The sequence below is a fragment of the Rutidosis leptorrhynchoides genome, chromosome 5, assembly GCF_046630445.1.
Source record: "Rutidosis leptorrhynchoides isolate AG116_Rl617_1_P2 chromosome 5, CSIRO_AGI_Rlap_v1, whole genome shotgun sequence".
NCBI lineage: Eukaryota > Viridiplantae > Streptophyta > Magnoliopsida > Asterales > Asteraceae > Rutidosis > Rutidosis leptorrhynchoides.
In genome coordinates this window covers 111,389,008-111,409,572 of record NC_092337.1, presented here as the reverse complement: position 1 = coordinate 111,409,572, position 20,565 = coordinate 111,389,008, and positions in this window count along the sequence as shown.

The following is a 20,565-nucleotide window of genomic DNA, read 5'->3' as shown; positions in this document are numbered from 1 at the left end:
ATTTCTGACCTACTCGCACTTAGACCGTCGCCACGGTCAAACGAAGATGAGTTTACTTCTGTAAATTTAACCACACTTAAAGGACTCATATACGGAGCCATGGCCACTGGTCTCACCTTATTTCAGTAAGGGTATAGTCCGTGGTGACTGATCAAAGTCAGCCCTTGTTTTAAACTACTTTCATAAACGAAACGTACTTTACACCTTTTGTTTAATGATTAATGATGATGACCCTTAAGACCTTATTTACATAATTTTAAACCTATTGAGACGATTTACTGACTTAGTACTATTTGACTTAGGTTGAGGACTCGTTGGACCTTTCGGACCGATTACTTGCACCTTTTCCCGACTCGACTTTTACCGCTACTTTATCATTGTGAGTTATAGCATTCCCTTTTTACTTTAACTATTTTGGGAACTGAGAATACATGTGGATTTTATGTTTTACATACTAGGCACGAGTACTTAAACTTATATATGTGTGGGTTATACAACGGCATAAACATTCCCTTTAGCTCGGTAACGTTTAGTCATTGGTTTTTGAACCGGTGAACGCGAATCTTAGATATGGATCCATAGGGTTTGACATCCCCACTCGGGCTAGTAGCGCTAGTATTTAACGGGTGTTTAATACTTCATAGACATACGCACTTGCCAAGTGTACTTTCAGGGGGTATAAACGTTAAGTTAGTTACCAAGTGCCCACGGTTAACATATACTTTATCATACTGTTTTGAAACGCTCTTTGTAGCACTGAAATCTCGTGGCCTACCTTACTTACTGTTATACTTAAACTATAGCTCACCAACCTTTGTGTTGACATTTTTAAGCATGTTTTTCTCAGGTGCTTGAGGTTAGCTTCCGCTGTGTACTAGTCGTGCTGTAGACACCCGCTGCTTAGAGTTGTTATCGCATGAATTACTTTATTTTGCATTCAAACATTAGTACTTTTGAACTATGACTTGTAACGACCATTGTGGTCACATACACTTATTATTTGCTTCTACTTAGTGAAGCATGCTTTTGGATTGTAAAACATTCGATGTTGGTTTAGACATCACTTTATTAATGAATGCAACTTCTTTTATTACAGCATATAGTACTTAACCTTGTAATGATCCTGTTGTTGATGATTCGTACACGATGGTTTTGTACGGGGCATCACATTTGGTATCAGAGCATTGGTTGTAGGGAATTAGGTTGCATTAGTGAGTCTAAGACCGACCCGAGTAGGATTCACTAATAGGACTAATCTACAACTTGCTAGTTTACTTATTTCTGCTAGACTTACTGCATGCTGCTGCTTACTTTTACTGCTATATGCCATATGCTACTACATGATTTCACTACTGTATGATATTACTTGCTTTCAATTGCAAGCTACTTCCGTACGATTCGTTATTATTTCCATGCTACTTATTGTTATACATGATTTAAACTGTTGGCCTAATACGTGCTTGCTTTATGACTTACTGACATGGAAAATTTATTTTTCCTTGTTCAGATGTTGGATGTACCACCTGCTATCGTTTTGGGCAATTTAGACTCGTCAGCCACCCCACCTGCTGCTGCTGCCGACACACCGATCCCGCTACCCACGAGTGACCCCGGTGCTTCATCTTCCGGGACTAGCAGCCAGGCGCCTGCACCAGTGGCTACTATTGATGGACACGTGGACCCTACGGAGATTCCAGCTCCGTCTGCTCCCAGATCCTCGGAGTCACAGCCCCGCATCGGTGGTGTTGTGATTCCCGCGGAGTTCGGGGAAGGGCCATTCCGTAACCATATGCGCATGCCGTGCCGACGCGCTCCAGATGGACGTTTAGTGCCGATTCCGCCATTCAGATACAGACAGATGATGGCCGCTCATGGACGACCAGTTCAGCCACCCGTGTCACCACCACATGATTCTGATGATTCTTCATCCGATGACTCCTCTACAGATGACTCCAGTGACTCCGACGAAGAGAACCTTGATGACGTACCTATACATGCACCCTCCACCCCGCCGAAAAAGCGATACCGTCCTGATGGCACCATCATTCCAGGGGTGAATGGAGGTCGTGCTTTCACTGACGCTTTTGGTCGGTGTCGGAGGGTTACTGCTCGTAAACGGCTTGTGCCGTACCCTGCCGACCCACATATACGTAAGGTTCCCCGTTACGTACTGACTATTTTTGGAGTCGGGGCATCTGCACCCCGTTTCGTGCGGTCTGCACCATCCGCTCCACCGGCCCCACCGGCACCACCTGCACCGCCTGCCCCACCATCTCCCACAGTCGAAGAATTGACAAGGGAGGTGGGAATCCTCCGAGCTCGGGTTACTGAGCTCGAGGAGCAGTTGGCTCAGGTTTTAGACATCCTACACCCACCTTCACCGTAGGACCTTTTGTATTAGATTTCATGATCTAATGTAGTTGTAGTTTCATATTTGACTTATGTATTGTACGAATCTATCATGATGTATGAAACTTATTATTAATGAATGGAAACTTTGTGATGTTACTTTTTGCACAAGTGTTCTATTTACGTTACTGTATGGTGTTTTGCGGTACTTGTATCAACTTGCGTTACTTAATTAACATGTGTTGTGCTGTTTACATGTTGGTTGTTATATACTATATTATTATATATTGAATGCTGGATTTTGACTTGAGTCAAAATGTTTGTATAGAACACCATGGCTAACGGTCGATCCACACCTACTGCTGCTCAAATTGAAGAGATGATCCAAGAACGTGTAGCCGCAGCCCTAACAGAAAGAAACCTCCAAGCTCCACCGCCACCACCACCGGTTATCCCACCCGTTCGAAATGGGTGTACTTATAAGGAATTCCAGAGCTGCAAACCACATAACTTCAGCGGCACTGAGGGACCGGTTGGTCTCACCAGATGGTTCGAGAAACTTGAATCAGTATTCCGAGTTAGCAACTGTTCGGAGGACAACAAAACCAAATTTGCTTCTTGCACGCTATCTGACGGCGCGTTCACGTGGTGGAACACAATGGCACATGCACAAGGCATTGATGAGGCGTATGCTACGCCATGGGAAGAATTTAAATGTGCCATGATTGAGGAGTATTGTCCGAGAATCGAAATCCAAATGATGGAAATGGAATTCATGCAGTTAAAGGCCGTTGGGAACGACCTTGATGGTTACAACAGGAGATTTTTGGAACTAGCCCTGATGTGTCCGACAATGGTCACCCCGGAATTCAAGCGAATGGAGAGATACTTCTGGGGACTCCCTAAGAGCATTAAGGGAAATGTCACCTCATCCAAACCACCAAATGTTCCCGAAGCGATGTGCATGGCGCATACTTTAAAGAATCAAATAACCATCGATGAATCGGAGAAAACTAAGTCTGAAGCGGGTACTAGTGAGAAGCGCAAATGGGATAACCACAACAACAACAACAGGGGAAGAAACTATGAACAGAACCCGGCGAAACGACATGAGGGTTTCAGAGGAAACAACAACGGTGGAAACCCCAACCCCAACAACAACACCAACTCCAACCCGAACTACAAAGGAACCTTACCACAATGCAAGAGGTGTTACAAACACCACACTGGGTATTGCAATGTTGTCTGCGAGAAGTGCTAACAGTCTGGGCATATCGGAAAAGACTGCAAGGTCACCACTTTGAATGGGAAGCTGATAAGGCTAAAAAGGAACATATATTTCTTAGCATTATCCCCCAGGAAAGACAGGATTTTAGTTGTAATTGTTCCATATTCAAGTAATATTCGTTTATATTTAATAAGTGCGAAGACAAAAGGCAAAAACGAAGAATTGAAGACGGAAAGGTCCAAAATGCTCAAATGTACAAGATACAATTAAAGTGGTTCAAATTATTGATGAAGAACGTCTAAAAATGACAAGAGTACAAGTTGCGGAACGCAAAGTACACGATATAAAATAATACGCGAAGACGTCCGAAAATCCGGAACCGGGACCCGAGCCAAGAAGAAACGCGCGACGCAACGGACCAAAAATATCTAGTCTACTATGCATATAAATATAATATAATATATAAATAATTATTAAAATTATTTATATTTTATTTATATTTAATATTATGTCGACAAGCTATGAGACAAATCAATGTGAGCTGTCCAGGGTGGCCATGCGACTCGCATGGCCAGAAGGCTATTTCCCATGCGAGTCGCATGAGGATCAGAATCAGGCCTGGTCTATAAATTTGCCAGTTTTCGTTCGTTTTTACACACACCAACATAATAATAATAATACTCCCTAGTATAATATAAATAAATATATATATGTATATATAGTATAGATTAGTGTTATATTAGATTAGTTCGGGTTATGTAAAGGTTATTTTACGGGTTTTTGAAGTCGAAATTCTGTCCGTGTAACACTACGCGATAAATACTTAATGTAAGTTATGTTCTCCTTTTTAAATTAATGTCTCGTAGCTAAGTTATTATTATGCTTATTTAAAACGAAGTAATCATGATGTTGGACTAATTACTTAAATTGGGTAATTGGGCTTTGTACCATAATTGGGGTTTGGATAAAAGAACGACACTTGTGGAAATTAGACTATGGGCTATTAATGGGCTTTATATTTGTTTAACTAAATGAAAGTTTGTTAATGTTAATATAAAGATTTACAATTGGGCGTCCCTATAAATTACCATATACACTCGATCGGACACGATGGGCGGGGTATTTATATGTACGAATAATCGTTCATTTAACCGGACACGGGAATGGATTAATAGCCACTAGAATAATTAAAACAGGGGTGAAATTACATTCAAGGGTAATTGGTGTAATTGTTAACAAAGTAGTAAAACCTTGGTTTACACGCAGTCGATAACCTGTTGTATTCATTAAACAAAGTATTAAAACCTTGTTACAATTCGAATCCCCAATTAGTTGGAATATTTAACTTCGGGTATAAGAATAATTTGATGAGGACACTCGCACTTTATATTTATGACTGATGGACTGTTATGGACAAAAACCAGACGGACATATTAAATAATCCAGGACAAAGGACAATTAACCCATGGGCATAAAACTAAAATCAACACGTCAACCATCATGGTTACGGAAGTTTAAATAAGCATAATATATTTTATTTCATATTTCCTCGTACTTTTATTTATTGTCATTTTAATTATTGTTATTTATTTAAATATCGTCATTTACTATACGCTTCGCTTAAAATATAAAATCGACAAACCGGTCATTAAACGGTAAACTCTCCTTTTATATATTATTATATATAATTATATATATTTTGTACGAATATAATTATATAAAAATAAGTGTTTTATAAGCCCGTCTCCCTGTGGAACGAACCGGATTTACTAAAAACTATACTACTCCGCGACTAGGTACACTGCCTATTGTGTTGTAGCAAGGTTTTGGTATATCCATTTTGTAAATATTTAATTAAAACTTGTTAAATTTTGTAGCATTCCGTATTAAAAATATAGTATATTTCGTAACCCCACGCTACGACATCAAGTTTTTGGCGCCGCTGCCGGGGAGTCGGCGAAATATTTATTTACATTTTTAGAAAAACAATATAAAATCTATAAAAAATAAAATTTAAAAATTTAAAAACCGAAAAAAAAATAATTGCTTTTATATATTTTTAAGATTTTTATTTATGAAAATATAAAATATTTCTATTTTTAGTTTTATAAAAATATAAGTTTTTATTTATTTTACTTTAAATATAAAACAAAATAAAAATAAATAATAAATAATAAATAATACGAACTGACCTGTCATTTTTGAACCCTTCTTGAACTGAACCAGCAGGTCATGCGAGTCGCATGACCTTTCTCTTAGACCCATGCGAGTCGCATGAGGGGTTCTGACAGGCCCACTCACTTGACCTAAAAACGCATTTATTACGTTTTATTTTATTATTATTATTATAACCCTAGTTTTTATTATTATTATTATTATTATTTTTAGATAATTTAATTTATATTTACTTTTAATTAGTTTTAAATTTATAAACTTAATACTTTTATAATATAAAATATAAAAATAATATTTTTATAAAACTAATAATTTTTATAAACTTTTTATTAACTTTTATATTTTGTATCTTTTATTTATTTTTAGCGTAATTTTTGTATTTTTATCATTCGTGCTTAGTTTTAAGTCTAGTTTTTGCCGTAGTTTCATTTTTATTTCTAGAATTTTTAGGCATTGCCGTAAAATTCCTTAAGTGCTTATTCCTTAGACTAAGATTTAGGTGCTTTAGAATTTTGCAACGCCGTTTTTCGCTTTAGTTTTAAATAGATTTTAGTGCCTTTAAGTAATTGCGGATTTCCTATAGAATTGCTTCTAAGCCTTAATACCTTTAGGCACAACTTTTTAGATTTAATTTTTAGACTTTTAAGTTCCGACGTTTTATTTTCTTATTTTTATTTTTCGACGCCTATTTTTCTACCTTTTTAATTTTTCGACACTTTTCGACGCGCAATCTATTTCTTTCTTATTTCTCGACGCTTTAGTTTTCTAGGACTTAGAAATTTTCTCTACTTCTTATCTAATTCTCAAACGGAAAGAAAAATTATTTAAGTGGTTAAATTAATGGACGTTGACATTTTTCTGGTTCGTAGTAATAGTTGGATTTGTTAGTGGCTAGTTGTGGGCTTCCGATTTAAAGGGTCCTGGCTACCTGCTGCATCTTTTGGCTATTCGAAACGTGGGAAAAAATCAGAAAAGTCTATTAATTGGACAACTTATATAAGTTTTTCTATTTTTATAACTAATAGGATAATTAGTAAATGCACCACATTGTAGCTAAAATTTGGCCATCGCAATAAAATGGAAAAATTTGAAAACAAAGCCTTGGAAACTCTTTTTGAACTCCGAAATCAATTAAATCAATACTCTCAAATGAGTGTTGATGACAATTCGGTCAGTCAATCTTGGATCGCGAACGACGAAACAATAACTGGTTGTGAAATCTGTGGAGATTATCACTCAACATGGGAATGTTACTATTATGTTCCTATGGAAAATTACGTACCCACAGAACCTGAATGGAGCGATTACGAAGAACGCAATTCAAACTGGGATTATTCCCAAGAATATATCCAAACTCAACAACCAGAAGACGAGGAAAATTACGTGTCCGAAAATTCTTTAGATCATATGAAAATCAAACTCGAAGAACTCGATGCTCAAAATGAACAAATGAGCGAGTTTGTAAACCGGCAAGCTGAAACTCTATCAGACTACACACCTGTTGATCTGAGGAGTCGTGTGCAAGAAAATCTCATATCATCGAATTTTGATGAATTCGAGAGCTCCGAAATCACCAACTATCCCGATGATACTTTTTATTCAGTCTTACCAATTTCACAACATATCGACACAATAGCCTCTACCGACGAAATCATCGATCCATCAATGGATAAAGAAGAAGTAAGGGTGACAAATTGGTACTCTTGGGAATACGATAACGTTGAAAATTTTACCCCAGAGGCCAAACCGAACTTCACCATTCCACAACCTTCCAACCCAATATTCTCAATAGACGAGTCATCCACCGGAAATGAACTACGAGCTGTAATAGATAATGACACTTCGGATTTCACCCAATTGGGTAATAGAGGTGAAAACTTTGATCCCGAGAATAAAAGGAAGAAAATATTAGGAATTGTCCGCCCTATAGAATGTATGTCGGTGTATATCGATCCATTTGACCAAGAAACAGAAAAGAGACATATCCATTTACTAAAAGCTACACTTAAAAAAGAATTAAGTAGTGACGTTCGGGTGAGTCTAAACTTTAAACCCATTGATATATTATACACCACCCGAGATATAAATAACTGGCTCACTATTTTAATTCGTGGAACTTATTCCACCGACTTCACATATCGTCAGCTAAAGTGTAGGGAAGTCTAACCCCACTTAACGTTAAATTAGGGGTTCGGGTTAGTGCATAACTCGTTAATAAACATGCATAATAACTTAGGGTAAAATACGCATTTTCAAAAATTAGCAAACAGTTCAGAAAAGCAACCATTTTTGAAGAAAAACATGTGTGATAAAACAAGAAGGAATGAACGGTGAGGCGCGCCATCTATCATTCGACGAACTTTGTAAGTACAAACTAGGTAATCTTAATCACTTTTCTACACTAATCACCCTCATGAATTTATAATTATAGTCTGATTTCATGCAAATGAGGGCATTGCATGATCTTAAGTGTGGGGAAGGGTTATAAATTCTCTCGGATTTGCACTTAGTTTATTTGCCAAATTTTGTGAAAATTTAAAAAAAAAAAAAAAAAATTTTAAATAAATGAATTCAAAATCATGTTTATACATATTTATGAACGATGAAAACTAGGTGTTAATACCGAAATTATCGTTACCTCGGAAAGGACATAAATTGAGAAACACCCTAAAACGATTGAATTCATTTAAAATAGAATAAAGGAGAATAAAAAGGCAAAGAAAGAAACTAAGTGTGGGGAGAATGTACCAAGTTATTCAATTAAAAACTATCTATCACATGTTTCTGTAAAGTTTATTGCAAGTGCTTTTGTTTTGGACTAAATTAACTGTTTTACCCGATTTACTGTAATGAAAGATGGATCTACACGATGAATCAATTCCATCATTTAAAGGAAGTAAAGTCTTCCGAAAAAGAAACGCGCTTCTTGATTTAGGTCAAGAAGTTGTCGTTCAGACCAGCTGTAGATTGACGAAAAATCTAGAAAAGTCAACACTAAAATCAGCATGAAATCCACGGACCTCAGCATAAAACAGGGTCGCCAGGTGGTCAGATTTATCCTAACCATGAGAAGGATTTATCTCGTACAATGGGGGGGCACCGTGCAAATTAGCTTGATAAGACTAATGAATCAGATCCCCAGAAAGGATAATCTCCTTTAAAGATCAAAAATCAGCTTTTAAGCCTGATATTACTCAATCCTTGAGATTGACCTTAAAGATTGAGAATTCAAACTCATGAAATTCGATGATATCTAAACTCGAGCTTGAACGAGAAAATATTTTGATAAAAATTACAAACCGATTTGTTTTCTGAAAACCCATTTTCAATGCGTTCATTACCATTGAACGTAAAATCCTAGGAATTCACCTGGAATTCATTAGGTCACCTGAACCAAATCGGGTGTCAACCGTAAGAACGGTGGTTGCATAGCATGGTCGAAGACAGGACCTTGTGCCAGACCGAAAAATCAAAGGATGATCTTTACTATTGCTCCTACCAAGGATAGTTCTAGCATCCGACACGTTAATTAGACCATGAACAAATGCATGTCATTAGACATTGCCTTAACAGTTTCTTGTTCATCGCTTTCCTTTACAACCGGACGGTAGTTTACCGAAAGGTAATATACGGAACAAGTAAACTGGATGTGTGCTTCCGATACCGGGATAGCAGTGGATTACACGAACCTAAAAGTTTTAAGCCAAAATATTGATCCACAAATATATTTTGCAACACCGATGATGGATCAAATCAGAAAACTTGTCTAGGGTAAAATCTAGCTTGAATTTTTAAAAGATCAAATGTTTTCATAAAGATCCAATTTCCTTAAGGATCTACATTTTTATAGTCATGTGGGACTGTAAACCGCCTTTCAAATGTGCACTTTGCTTTGGAAACCGAAAGTAAATCGGCTATTTGATTGTAAGTGTCGTTGACCTAAACCCAAGGCAACTGTGGATGACACACCCACCTTTAACTATGGTTCTATCATTACTATCATTGTTTATACCGCTCTATCAAAATCACTGATGTACAAAGTGTGAAGAATAAAGAAGTGATTCGTGTGATGTATTATATTATTTCAAGACTGTATTGCTTGAGGACAAGCAACGTTCAAGTGTGGGGATATTGATAAGGCTAAAAAGGAACATATATTTCTTAGCATTATCCCCTAAGAAAGACAGGATTTTAGTTGTAATTGTTCCATATTCAAGTAATATTCGTTTATATTTAATAAGTGCGAAGACAAAAGGCGAAAACGAAGAATTGAAGACGGAAAGGTCCAAAATGCTCAAATGTACAAGATACAATTAAAGTGGTTCAAATTATTGATGAAGAACGTCTAAAAATGACAAGAGTACAAGTTGCGGAACGCAAAGTACACGATATAAAATAATACGCGAAGACGTCCGAAAATCCGGAACCGGGACCCGAGCCAAGAAGAAACGCGCGACGCAACGGACCAAAAATATCTAGTCTACTATGCATATAAATATAATATAATATATAAATAATTATTAAAATTATTTATATTTTATTTATATTTAATATTATGTCGGCAAGCTATGAGACAAATCAATGTGAGCTGTCCAGGGTGGCCATGCGACTCGCATGGCCAGAAGGCTATTTCCCATGCGAGTCGCATGAGGATCAGAATCAGGCCTGGTCTATAAATTTACCAGTTTTCGTTCGTTTTTACACACACCAACATAATAATAATAATACTCCCTAGTATAATATAAATAAATATATATATGTATATATAGTATAGATTAGTGTTATATTAGATTAGTTGGGGTTATGTAAAGGTTATTTTACGGGTTTTTGAAGTCGAAATTCTGTCCGTGTAACACTACGCGATAAATACTCAATGTAAGTTATGTTCTCCTTTTTAAATTAATGTCTCGTAGCTAAGTTATTATTATGCTTATTTAAAACGAAGTAATCATGATGTTGGACTAATTACTTAAATTGGGTAATTGGGCTTTGTACCATAATTGGGGTTTGGATAAAAGAACGACACTTGTGGAAATTAGACTATGGACTATTAATGGGCTTTATATTTGTTTAACTAAATGAAAGTTTGTTAATGTTAATATAAAGATTTACAATTGGGCGTCCCTATAAATTACCATATACACTCGATCGGACACGATGGGCGGGGTATTTATATGTACGAATAATCGTTCATTTAACCGGACACGGGAATGGATTAATAGCCACTAGAATAATTAAAACAGGGGTGAAATTACATTCAAGGATAATTGGTGTAATTGTTAACAAAGTAGTAAAACCTTGGTTTACACGCAGTCGATAACCTGGTGTATTCATTAAACAAAGTATTAAAACCTTGTTACAATTCGAATCCCCAATTAGTTGGAATATTTAACTTCGGGTATAAGAATAATTTGATGAGGACACTCGCACTTTATATTTATGACTGATGGACTGTTATGGACAAAAACCAGACGGACATATTAAATAATCCAGGACAAAGGACAATTAACCCATGGGCATAAAACTAAAATCAACACGTCAACCATCATGGTTACGGAAGTTTAAATAAGCATAATATATTTTATTTCATATTTCCTCGTACTTTTATTTATTGTCATTTTAATTATTGTTATTTATTTAAATATCGTCATTTACTATACGCTTCGCTTAAAATATAAAATCGACAAACCGGTCATTAAACGATAAACTCTCCTTTTATATATTATTATATATAATTATATATATTTTGTACAAATATAATTATATAAAAATAAGTGTTTTATAAGCCCGTCTCCCTGTGGAACGAACCGGATTTACTAAAAACTATACTACTCCGCGACTAGGTACACTGCCTATTGTGTTGTAGCAAGGTTTTGGTATATCCATTTTGTAAATATTTAATTAAAACTTGTTAAATTTTGTAGCATTCCGTATTAAAAATATAGTATATTTCGTAACCCCACGCTACGACATCAGAAGCCGAACACCAATGGACCGAAAAAGTGCTACGAATGCGGGCAAACGGGCCATTTCAGAAATGCGTGCCCAAACAAGTGAAAAGACGGCGGACCACCCTGTGGTAGAGCTTTCAACGCTAATGCAAGGAATGCACGCGAGAATCCCGACTTGGTGACAGGTATATTCAAAATCAACAATCTTTTAGCTTCTATCTTGTTTGATACTGGTGCGGATAGAAGTTATGTATGTAGACATTTTTACGATAAGATTAACTGGTCATTAGTCCCGTTAAAAGAGAGTATGCTTGTCGATTTCGCCAATGGAAAACTTGAAAAGGTTGACCATATTAGTCGTGGAGCTATTATCAACATAGCTGGTGCAGATTTCAAAATTGATTTGATACCTATCAAACTGGGAAGTTTTGACGTGATCGTTGGTATGGATTGGTTGAGTAAGAAAAGGGCCGATATTATCTGTGGAGATAAAGCACTTCGCATACCACAAGGAGATGGCGAACCACTGGTTATTTATGGAGAGAGATGTACCTCGAAGTTGAACCTCATTAGTTGCGTGAAAGCTCAAAAGATTATGAAGAAGGGACGTTTTGCTGTCCTAGCACATGTGAAAGCGGTAGAAACTGAGGTGAAGAGCGTGAACGACATTCAAATTGTGAACGAATTTTCTGATGTCTTCCCTGAGGAATTGCCTGGATTACCTCCGCAGAGAACAGTAGAGTTTCAGATTGATTTAGTGCCAGGAGCTGCACCTGTAGCTCGCGCACCTTATAGACTCGCACCTTCCGAGATGCAAAAATTACAGAGTCAAATACAAGAACTGTTAGACCGTGGATTTATCCAACCAAGTTTCTCGCCTTGGGGCGCACCTATGTTGTTTGTGAAGAAGAAGGATGGATCCTTCCGTATGTGTATCGACTACCGTGAACTCAACAAATTGACTATCAAGAATCGGTATCCCCTTCCACGAATTGACGATCTTTTTGATCAACTACAAGGATCGAGTGTCTACTCAAAGATCGATTTACGATCCGGTTATCACCAGTTGAGGGTGAAGGAAAGTGACGTGATGAAAACTGCATTCAGGACCCGTTATGGTCATTATGAGTTTCTCGTGATGCCATTCAGTTTAACAAATGCACCTGCCGTGTTCATGGACCTCATGAATCGTGTCTGCAAGCCGTACTTGGATAAGTTTGTTATCGTCTTCATAGATGATATCCTCATCTACTCTAAGAGCGAAGAAGAGCATGAGCAACACCTCCGACTGGTACTTGAACTCTTGAGACAAGAGCAACTTTATGCCAAATTCTCCAAGTGTGAATTTTGGTTGAAGGAAGTACAATTTCTGGGTCATGTTGTGAGCGACCGGGGTATCAAAGTTGACCCCGCCAAGATTGAAGCCATCAGTAAGTGGGAGACCCCCACTACTCCGACTCATATTCGCCAATTTTTAGGTCTTACCGGTTACTACCGAAGGTTCATTAAAGGATTTTCTCTGATTACGCGTCCTTTGACCGCACTGACTCACAAGGGCAAGAAGTTCATTTGGGAACCCGCACACGAATCAGCATTTCAAACCTTGAAGAAGAAGTTGACCACCGCACCTATCCTATCACTTCCAGAGGGCAGTGACGACTTTGTTGTTTATTGCGATGCGTTAAAAAGTGGCTTTGGTTGTGTACTGATGCAACGATCAAACGTTATTGCCTATGCCTCCCGCCAATTGAAGATTCACGAGCGGAACTACACTACATACGATCTTGAACTTGGAGCCGTTGTCTTTGCACTAAAATTGTGGAGACATTATTTGTATGGAACTAAGAGCACTATCTTCACCGATCACAAGAGTCTCCAACACATCTTTGATCAGAAGCAACTGAATATGAGACAGCGTCGATGGATCGAGATGCTCAACGACTACGATTGTGAACTCCGTTATCACCCTGGCAAGGCCAATGTTGTAGCTGACACTTTAAGCCGAAAGGAGAGGACGACACCTCTTCGTGTTAGGGCTCTGAACATCACCATCCATTTGAACCTCAACAGCCAGATCAGAGTAGCCCAAGATGAGGCTCTCAAGGAGGAGAATATATCTCACGAACATTTGAACATACTTGTCTCTCGATTCGAGGTTAGGGAGTCTGGACTCCGATGTTATGCCGGAAGAATTTGGGTACCTCTTTATGGAGATCTACGGAACCTTATACTTGATGAAGCAAATAAATCGAGATATTCGATTCATCCTGAAGCGGGCAAGATGTACCACGACCTTAAAGGATAGTATTGAAGGCTGAATCTTAAGAAGGACGTTGCGACTTATGTTGGTAAGTGTTTGACTTGCTCGAAGGTTAAAGCCGAGCATCAGAGACCTTCTGGTTTACTTCAACAACCAGAAATCCCACAATGGAAGTGGGAACGGATAACAATGGATTTCATCACCAAGCTACCCAAGACGGTGGGCGGATACGATAATATTTGGGTTATTGTTGACCGCCTTACTAAATCTGCACACTTTCTAGCGATGAAGGAAACGGATACAATGGAGAGACTTGCTCAACTATACATCAAGGAGGTTGTATCTTGTCATGGTGTACCTTTATCGATCATCTCCGATCGCGATCCCCATTTTGCTTCTAGATTTTGGCGTTCTTTGCAAGAAGCCATGGGAACTCGTCTTGACATGAGTACTGCTTATCACCCTCAGACTGACAGGCAAAGTGAACGAACAATTCAGACCTTGGAGGACATGTTGCATGCATGTGTCATCGATTTCGGAAAGGCCTGGAAAAGGCATTTGCCACTCACCGAATTCTCGTACAACGACAGTTTTCACTCGAGCATTAATGTCGCGCCTTTTGAGGCTTTGTATGGCCATAAGTGCCGATCTCCTATTTGTTGGGCCGAAGTAGGCGAAAAGCAAATCACCGGACCCGGGGTAGTCCATGAAACCACGGAGAAGATTGCTCAGATTCAAGCTAGACTTAAGACTGCCCGTGATCGCCAAAAGAGTTATGCCGATCTTAAACGTAAAGACTTTGAATTCAACGTTGGTGATCGTGTAATGTTAAAGGTTGCACCTTGGAAAGGTGTGATTCATTTTGGAAAGCGGGGGAAGTTGAACCCACGATACATTGGTCCTTTTGAAATCTTGGAACGTGTTGGACCCGTTGCATACCGTTTGGATCTACCAGCACAATTGAGCTCAGTTCATCCTACCTTCCACGTGTCAAACTTGAAGAAGTGTCTTGCTGCACCCGAACTTATCATACCACTTGAGGAACTTACGATTGACGACAAACTCCACTTTGTGGAAGAACCAGTTGAGATTATGGATCGTGAGATCAAAACTTTGAAGCGCAACAAGATTCCGATCGTCTGAGTACGATAGAATGCCAAACGAGGACCTGAGTTTACTTGGGAGCGAGTGGATCAAATGATGCGGAAGTATCCTCACCTTTTCCGGACTCCTCCATCTACCTCAGCTTAAATTTCGGGACGAAATTTTCTTTAACAGGTGGGTAATGTAACGACCCTGGAATTTCCAATGTTTATTTATTAATAATTGTTATTATTAATACGAGTGATTAAACAAATGTATGTTATTACATTTATTTGTTACCATGATTGCCCGTACTTGACTTTAAATGCCCGAAACGTCTTTGTGACACACGAAACTTGCACGGATAATATTTTCAAGTATTATTTACATTCATGATTAATTTTATTAATCATTTTAATTAACTAAAGTTATTAGTTAATTACTTGGGCTTTTATTGGATTTAATTGTTAATTAATTGAACTTGGGCTTTATTAGTGCTATGGACTTATGACTTTGGGCTTATAAGCCCACCCTACATTATTAATGGACTTAGTTAGCCCACTAAGAACTTGTAAGTATCATTTAGTGAAAGGAACTAGTTAGTTATTGTATTTGGAATCTAGTTGGCTCTTAATCCCCATGTAACCACCTCTTTTAACCACCTTTTAACATCTTTACATGCTAGTAACCTTTGAACCTTCCCCTTCCCCTTCCCCTTAATGGGCTATTGACCGTGGCCTTTAGACATGTGTATGAGTGTTTTTTGTTTCATTTTTCATTACTCGTTGTCTCTCATTCTCTCACAATTTCAAACACTCTCAAACTTGCTTCATTCTCTCTCACTTTTCCCTCTAGTTCTTGTAAGTAAACTTGAATCATTTCTTCCTTTCTTTCTTTGTAACCGTAGGCCAAACACCCTTAATCATCATCATCATTTGTTGTTTGATACTTGTTCTTGTTTGATGTTTGATTACTTGAAGTTACTAGTTGTTGTTACTTACTTACTAGCTTTCAAGAATCAAACTTGTTAGTTTGATTCTTCATTTTATCTTGTTATAACAAGAACAACAAGAACATAAACTTTCTAGTTATGTTCTACACTTGTTAATTTTAAAAGATAAATGTTCATGTGTTGATAAACTCATACTTGTAACTCATGTTAGTAAACTTTAAAGTTTACTTTACTTAAAGATCAAACTTTGGTTGAATCTTTAAAAGTATGAACAACCATGACTTAGTTACTTGTTTACTTAGTTTACTTCTTCACTTTATACACTTTAATTTCATGTTTGTTGTTGTTGTTGGTCAAGTACTACAAGTTAGTCTTGATCTCATACTTTCTTGAAATTTAAAGTTAACTTTAAAGATTCAAGAACATGGAAGTGTAACTCTTTATTTATAACTTTACATACTTATGTTGGATTTAACTTAATAACCTTAGATCTAGACTTTTGGGTCTTGGATCTTCAAGATCTAACTAAGAACTATGCTCTACATCTTAAGATCTTGATTAGTTAGTTTACTTTCAAGTTTGTAACTTGTTTTTACTTTTAAAGTTCATGTAAGTGTTAGATCTAAGACCTTGATGTAACTTTGGTTCATCAACTTCATACAACTCTTAAGTGAGTTGATCTACATGTCTTAGACTCTCACTTGTGTCATAATTGTCAAAACTTAGTTAATATTACTTTTATATTTCATGCATGTGTTAAATCTAAGACTTTGATGTAACTTTGGTTCATCAAAACACTTGCAACACTTAAGTGAGTTGTGCTTCATGTCTTAGACTTGCACTTGGGTTATGATGGTCAAATCTTGGTCAAGATGATACAAACACATCAACGAGTTGTACACTTGAAGCTATACGCATCAAGGATGAGAACCGTGATAAGCATCAAGCACCAAAACCCACCGGAACCCACTTATCTTTCTGTTTCTGTTTACAGCCCATTGTTCTGCTGTTTCTGTAACAGACCAGTAAACCTGGGCTGCTTTAACCATGATTTTCAAATAGATCTTTTCGAGTAGATAACTTTTCATATAGGACTCGTCTTAATCCGAGTTACGGTTTAGGATTTATGGCCCTCCGATCGTCACTATGTCCTTTAACGTTGTGCAGAAATTTATGACCTACTCGCACTTAGACCGTCGCCACGGTCAAACGAAGATGAGTTTGCTTCTGTAAATTTTACCATACTTAAAGGACTCATATACGGAGCCATGGCCACTGGTCTCACCTTATTTCAGTAAGGGTATAGGCCGTGGTGACTGATCAAATTCAGCCCTTGTTTTAAACTACTTTCATAAACGAAACCTACTTTACACCTTTTGTTTAATGATTAATGATGATGACCCTTAAGACCTTATTTACATACTTTTAAACCTATTGAGACGATTTACTGACTTAGTACTATTTGACTTAGGTTGAGGACTCGTTGGACCTTTCGGATCGATTACTTGCACCTTTTCCCGACTCGACTTTTACCGCTACTTTATCATTGTGAGTTACAGCATTCCCTTTTTACTTTAACTATTTTGGGAACTGAGAATACATGCGGATTTTATGTTTTACATACTAGGCACGAGTACTTAAACTTATATATGTGTGGGTTATACAACGGCATAAACATTCCCTTTAGCTCGGTAACGTTTAGTCATTGGTTTTTGAACCGGTGAACGCGAATCTTAGATATGGATCTATAGGGTTTGACATCCCCACTCGGGCTAGTAGCGCTAGCATTTAACAGGTGTTTAAAACTTTGTAGACATACGCACTTGCCAAGTGTACTTTTAGGGGGTATAAACGTTAAGTTAGTTACCAAGTGCTCATGGTTAACATATACTTTATCATACTGTTTTGAAACGCTCTTTGTAGCACTGAAATCTCGTGGCCTACCTTACTTACTGTTATACTTAAACTATAGCTCACCAACCTTTGTGTTGACGTTTTTAAGCATGTTTTTCTCAGGTGCTTGAGGTTAGCTTCCGCTGTGTACTAGTCGTGCTGTAGACACCCGCTGCTTAGAGTTGTTAGCTTCCGCTATGTACTAGTCGTGCTGTAGACACCCGCTGCTTAGAGTTGTTATCGCATGAACTACTTTATTTTGCATTCAAACATTAGTACTTTTGAACTATGACTTGTAACGACCGTTGTGGTCACATACACTTATTATTTGCTTCTACTTAGTGAAGAATGCTTTTAGATTGTAAAACATTCGATGTTGGTTTAGACATCACTTTATTAATGAATGCAACTTCTTTTATTACATCATATAGTACTTAACCTTGTAATAATCCTGTTGTTGATGATTCGTACACGATGGTTTTGTACGGGGCATCACAATAAACAACCCAAATGATACTAAAATGGATATGAGCTGGGATCTTGATATCCGAAGATTAGATGTTAGCTTTAAATCTACTTTAAAAATTAACCAAAACTACAAACGTTTTTCGTTAAAAATAAACGGCAGCTAAGTAGCGACAAATGATAAAACTATCAATTTGTTAATTAACTAATTGTGGTACTTCCCTTTCAGTTGCCAAAACGACAGCTCCTTTTAGAATATATTGAGGGTTACAATAAGTAGTTTTCAAACGCTTTTCGTAGCAATATAAGGCATTACAATGAGTACACACATTCATGCAGTCCCCTAGTCCTCTTAAAAAATAAGAGACACCTGCATTATTAAAGATAAGTCCCATTTGAGCAGCCAAAAGAACTATTTAACTTATCTATAAGTAGAATTTAAATAGAAAGTAGAAACTAATGTATAAGCAAAATTTATATAACAAAAGAAGAAACAATAAACAAATATTGAAGATTCATCACGAAAGACGTGAAAATATAACTAAATACCTTCGGACTCATATCAAATAGAAGGTTGGCACAATGACCGACACCGAGAAAGTGTGATACTGGGAGAAACGAATAGGTCCTGAACCACCCCCTGCAAGTTTGTCAAAAGTTAAATAAACACTTTCGGATAAAAATACAATATCATGTATGAAAAGTAATAAAAGTTATCAACAAAATACATATATAAGCTAAATACAACAAAAGAATGTAGTCATGTAGACGCTCAGCAACTGCAGATATTAAATTATTCGTTGAGTTTTTCATCATCAACTCCCAATTGTAGTCTTCATCTTCATATTCATAATCAAAATCGGTTCGCTAAAATTATTCTTACTCATGAATGACTATAAAGCATGTTATCGGTGAATGAATTAAGTAAATCAAACGAAACATAATTGAACTGAAACTACTATTATTGATCTAATGCAGAATACAATGAAAGAATTGATAGCCAATATTTATTCTTGATTTATTGTTACTAACAGTTATTTGAGCTTCATTTTCTTGCTGATTTAAGCTTCATTTTCTAACTGACTTAAACTTCATTTTATAGGTACTTCTCAACACGTACAAAGCATCCATCTTCTTCTGCACAAAAAGACTGTTAATGGTCGAGAAGGATAATAAATTCAAGAACAAACATTACATTCATAATAATGGCTGAGATGATAATGAAGCTCAAATGATTATAATCACAATTAAAATTCATACTTGAATGTATTATAAACAAAAAGATACAATCAGTTTACTAAACCCTTCAACTAATGGTAGCGTGTAAGATGAAATTCAGATTCAGATCATTCATAAAACAAATCTATATACACATACGTGACTCCTACTTTCTCAAATCATCATCATTAATAGACCAATGATAACACGATATCTTTTAAATCTGGTACTGGAACCAAAAACATAAAAATAAATAAATAAACAGTAATATATAAGATGGTATATATGTTAACCTAAATAAGTGCTAACCCAAATGTAAATGAAACCAGAGTTGTCCAGAGCATATTTTGCCACCTCAAACATCATCAAGGTCACCCATGTGAAACAAAATACTATTGTTAAATTGACATTAAAACATCAAATGAATCAATGAACAACAATGAGAAGTAAAAAAAAAAAAAAAAAACATATGCACGATCAAAACCATTATCATTATCAGAATCAACCCTAGGAACCCTAATTTCAGATTAATTTATAATAAACCAAATTCGAATTTGAATCGAACATTATAAAAAAATCGAAACTTACATATATGTTTTATCAGACTTCTATCAACGATTTCATTTGCCGTCAAAAATTTTCCTGATCCTATCGAATCTGCAACGTTGACTGAAAATCAATTTATTTGTCAATGGATAGAGGATTGGATGAAGAATCGATTTAGGGTTTTTGGTTGATTAGATGAGTTTGTTACTGATTTAAGATGAGAGGATTTGTTAATCAATTTTGTGGTCGATTAGTTTGCCGATGTATAGAGGATTGGATCTAGATGAGAGCGTTTTGAAGGATTGAAGTTCTTCAAATGATTTGAGATGGATGGATCCCTAATTTTAGGGTTAAACCCCGCTCTCTTTTTTCTGAAGGGTAGTTTGGTCAGTTAGTAAATAATTAAATCAATAATCACGTGACTAATCGATATATAATAATTGTA